At 38.1% G+C, this 5,263-nt stretch overlaps 1 pseudogene; it reads left to right on the forward strand.

Moving 5' to 3' along the window:
• Positions 1 to 222: 222 nt before the first annotated feature.
• Positions 223 to 1,161, forward strand: LOC101613537 (annotated as a pseudogene).
• Positions 1,162 to 5,263: the final 4,102 nt, after the last annotated feature.

Consider the following 5,263-nt stretch of genomic DNA (forward strand, 5'->3'; position numbering starts at 1 on the left):
AATTCATTAATTGTTTTATATTCAAAATAAAAACTATATACAAATCAAAAACAATATATATCCAATGACCTGAGGGCTAGCTTGCTAGATGCTGGCAGAAGTGACCACCAGTATGGAGTTCCCAGTGGTTGACTCTTCACCACTCTGAAGTATTAGGAAAAATCCTTGTGGATTTCAGAGGCTTCAGAGTATAAACAGTACTGAGGCCTAAGATTTGTTTAGATGGTGATTGATGTGTCTCAATGTGAACTCATCCATCCTAGAGCACACCCCCTATTAGTAGGTGCTCAGCTGATCCATGTGGACAGTTAGGTGAAGAGGTGGAAGACAGCACCTTACTAAATTCTACTGTGGAAACTCTACTCGACAGCAAGCTTGCATAAAGGGAGCAAGAAAAGCCAGAACCTGCTGCAAGGTCAGGGGAAGCTGTATCCATTGTCTGTAGAAGAACAATAGAATGATACTCCATGTGCTATGTAGTGTGACAGAACAACCCAAAGGGGAATCTAAGAGTGAAGAGAAGGAAGAAAACAAGTCTTCTGCGGAAACCAAAAAGAATGAGAAATATCAGTCTAAAGAGAAAAAGAAGAAAGTGAAAGGATAGTTGATATCATTCACTTAGACAGAGCATAAAGACAAACAACATGGTTTCAATTGCTCTTCCCAAGATGGATGTGATCACAGAAGCCATGAAGGCACATTCCAAAAGAGTGTGCATTGGCAGTTGCTATTGGAAAGTATACCATCCCTAAGTACCCTTCTCTGGAGCTGAACGGAAGCAGTATGGTCTCAAACAAGCTCTGAAAAGAGAATTAATAGAGCAGTTGTCAGACAGGTAAAAGGTAAAGGTGCATTTGGAAGTTTTGTTGTGGAGAAATCAACAAAAATGCCTGAGAAATCTAGAGACAGAGAGAAGAGAAGCTCTGCAGTGGATGGAGAACCACAGGGGACAGTCTCTCCCTGGCCTTTAGACACCTTTGTGAACATGAAGAAGCTTCCTTCAGTCTTGTCAGAAAACATTTGTCTTAGTATTACCATAGGTTGAGAGTGGACATGAGGCCCCAGCTGTTGAAAAATACATTCCAGGGAGCAGGAGAGAGAGGCCACTTAGAGGAAATAACTGGGAAAGGTGCTTTAGGGATATTCCAGGTTAGAAGCTAAAGTCTTCCTTGTGGAGAAATGGTTCTCAAAGTTTTGGTTTTAGGATCTCTTTTTGCTCTTACATGAATTGAGGAGCCCAAAAGACATTTTGTTTATGTGTTATATCTATCAATATTTGGTATATTAGAAATGAACACTGACAGCCCAACTCTTGGGAGGCTGAGATAGAAAGATACTGAGTTCAAAACTAACCTGGGGTATACACAGTGTGATCATGTTTCAAAAAGTAAAACTAAAGAAGTTAAAACTGGACTGGGGAGATGGCAGCAGTTGTTAAAAGTACTTGCTTACAATGCCTGCCAGGCTTGGTTTAATTCCCATGTAGCCATATAAAGCCAGATGCACAAAATGGTACATGAGTCTGAAGTTGGTTTACAGTGGCAAGAGACCCTGACACACCCATCTGACTTACTCACTTTCTCTCACAAATAAGTAATTAAAAAAGAAGTTATAAAACAGAGGAAATTTTTAGATATTCACTTTAGCTGGATGTGGTGGTGCATGCCTGCTACGATGGGTAATTGGGAGGTGGATACAGGAGGATTCCCCTAAGTTCAAGGCCAACTACGGATGCATTTCAGGATACTCTCTCAATATATCCAAAGAAAAAGAGCCCGTCTCCCAATGTCAAATGCATTATGTTAAGATAACTAATGTGAGTTTTATGAGACCTAATTATTTTCCTCCAAAAAGAATTTAAGTGAAGTGTTTTTTGCATTTTTGTAGGTGTCTTTAATGTCTAGCTTTAGTAAAAGATACCTGGTATCTGTTCTGACCTTTTGAGTTGAAGAAAATCCAACCTCATACAAATAAGTTTAGAAAATATTGGAATATTTTTAAGATTACTTTCATATAGTTGTGGATGTTAGTATTGATACCACAGCAAAACTCAACAGATAGGTTATTTTAACAGTTTTATTGGCTATAATTTGCATACCATAAGTGTACTTGATTTCAAATTCAGCAAATTTTAACAAATTTGCAGTAGTGCAACTGTCACCACACATAAATTTCAGGACATTGTCACTGCCCCACCCCCCAAATCATTTGTGGGATAGAGAGATGGCTCTGTGGTGAAAGGCCCTTGCTTGTACATCCTGAAACCCAAGTTTAATTTCCAAGTATCCACATAAAGGTAAATGTACTAACTGGTACATGCATCTGGAGTCTGTAATGGGAGGTGGTTCTACCATACCCGTACTTTCTCTCAAACAAATAAAAATTTGCATATGTGTTTACACACACACACACATCCAACTAGTTCAGAAATTAGACATTTGTAGTGATAGTTGCCTAGGCAGACATTTGACTAAGGTCATTGAAAGACAGACACAGCCTCTTGTTTCCATAGTAACATTGGAAAGGGAAACATCATAACTGCTCCTCCTTTGGGTTTAAAATATTGCATGGAAAAAATGAAGATAGGAAATATCAGATAGTCTGTTGAGGTAATTTGAGTTTTACCTCTGGCCCTGGGTAGGGAAATGACATTCTAAGTTTCCTAAAACGTGATTATAGTCCTTCCTGTGAGAGTTAATCAGCTGGTCAAGAGACCACTCTTCACTGACAGACATAGTAAGAAGGTCAAGAAATATTTCTCCCTTGATGAGAAAATGCACTTAAAACTCCAGATGCCCTTTCTTTGGTGCAGTTGCTCAGAGAGTTGTAGTTGCTGAGCCTGCTTTGCTGAATTCTACCTGTGAATTCACCACTTTGTCTACTCCAAACAAGACTGAATGGATTGATAGAACTCCTGCTATAACAAAAGAATGGAATATAGCCAGATTAATTTAGGCTAAATTTAGCCATTAATAACTGTCTATTGTCCATCTCTGTGTCTGACCTAACATCTGTGTGACTATAAGATGACCAGGTGAAATATTTTTGGAATGTACTAAGAAACCACTAATACATCAATACACTACTGTACTAAGAGACCACTAGTTTCTACAAACACAAGGACCAAGAATGCCAACAAATAACATCTAAAGCTTACAACTGAGATTTTCCCACTTTGTCTTGACCTGCCAAACTGATGCTTCTACCAATGTATTTGAAAAGTGCGTTGGCTTATGACTTCTTTGTTCTGTAACTATAAAAACTTCATGAAATTAATAGTACTCTGGAATATGGAATTTCAGGTAACCTAGAACTGTGCTCCCAAGACATGGTCACTCATTTTTGGATGCAGAATAAATGATCTCATTTTCCCTTTGAAGTGGGAATTATGTATTTTGCTTCAACATAACTCAAACATTTTACCTTCCCAATTTTATATGCTTTCTTTCTCTTCTTTACATGCCAAACTTCTGTGCCTGCTTGACCTGACACTTAGGGCTTATCTACCTTTTTTCTTTTACTTTTAAATTTATTCATTTGCAAGTAGAAAGAGAGACAGGGAGAGAGGGAGAGAGAGAGAGAGAGAGAGAGAGAGAGAGAGAGAGAGAAAGAAAGAGAAATAGAGATAATGGGCATACCAGGAACTTGTGGCATTGCAAATGAACTCCAGGTGCATGCCCACTTTGGGAACCTGGCTTTATGTGGGTACTAGGCAATCAGACTCAGGCCAAACATGCGCCTTTAACTGCTAAGTCATCTTGCCAGCCCATATCTACTACCTTTTAGCTGACTAAATTTTTTTCATTTTATGCCTACTTGTCCATGTTACCAATTTTTCTTGTCATATTATAAAGAACTCAAGAGCATGAAAATCTGTAACAGCAGCACCCACACAATTGCATCATTCCCAATTATCTTCAGGTAACCATTTCTGACTTGTAACCATTTTATTTCTTTTTTTTATTAGTTATGTACACAGTGTTGGTACCATTGTTAACCTCCTCCCTGTCCTCCCCTCTCCACAGGGGCCCTCCTCCTTGGGAAACATGGGTAATGCATTGTGGGGTTAACCATCAGTTATGCATTGCCTCTTACCCTTTTTCTTTTATTTAATTCTTTTCTTTTTTCTTCTACTTTTTTTTCTCTTGCTAATCCATGAAGTACTTGTTTATTACTTATTTATTTGTAGGTGTGTGTGTGTGTGTGTGTGTGTGTGTGCATGCGCGTGTGCATTCCAGAGTCTCTTGACAACTACAAATGAATGTCTCTCTGGCTTTATGTGGGTAGCTGGGAAGTTGAATCCAATCCTGTAGGCACTTCAAGCAAGTGCCTTTAACTGCTGAGGCATCGCCTCAGCTCAAATACTGACCTGGAATTCACTATGTAGTCTCAGGGTGGCTTCCAACTCATGGCAATCCTTCTACCTCTGCCTTCCGTGTGCTGGGATCAAAGGTGTGTGCCACCACACCCATCCCCAATACTTTTTATATAATACTTTTTTTCTGTCTTTTAAGGATCTTGTGTTCTAGTTGAAATAATTTTTAGACACTGAATGCTTTTGATGCTGTTTTCAGAAGCATCATTGAATTCAAATTTCATTTTTGGAAATCACAAAAGCTGCAGTTGATTCATATGCTGTCTTATAACATCATACTTCATTAATTAAATTCAGATAAAATAAGTTATGTACTTATTTTAGATTTTCTATGAAATATATTTCATTTCTTCTTTCCAAATTTTTATATCAGGTTCTCCTTGACTTGTTCATTAGTTATACTGTCAGCTATCCTGCTGAAAATTGATGATAGCGCACAGTGTGTTCCAAATCTGAGGAGGGACGTGTCCAATGTTTCATTATCTCAATGAATGCTTGTGATCACCATTTTTCAAATAATATCAGCCAACTAGAAGTGTTTGGGATTAGATTTTATCATTAACTGACTGGATTTTACTGTTTCTTATTTTTTGAGAATGTTATGAGATTTTTCTCTTCTTCTTCTATTTTTTTTTTTTTTTTTTTTTGAGGAAGCGTCTCACTCTAGCCCAGGCTGTCCTGGAATTCACTATGGAGTCTCAGGATGGCCTAGAACTCATGATGATCCTACTACCTCAGCCTCCTGAGTGCTGGGATAAAAGGTGTGCGCCCCCACTCCCGGCACTGCTCATTTTTTTAACATAGGATATGGTTTAAAATTTTGAACATTAAATCATTTGTAGTAATAGCAAATTCAATTCTGTTTTGAATTTTACATTACTAAACTAT

The sequence above is a fragment of the Jaculus jaculus genome, chromosome 7 (genome assembly GCF_020740685.1).
Source record: "Jaculus jaculus isolate mJacJac1 chromosome 7, mJacJac1.mat.Y.cur, whole genome shotgun sequence".
NCBI classification, from domain to species: Eukaryota; Metazoa; Chordata; class Mammalia; order Rodentia; family Dipodidae; genus Jaculus; species Jaculus jaculus.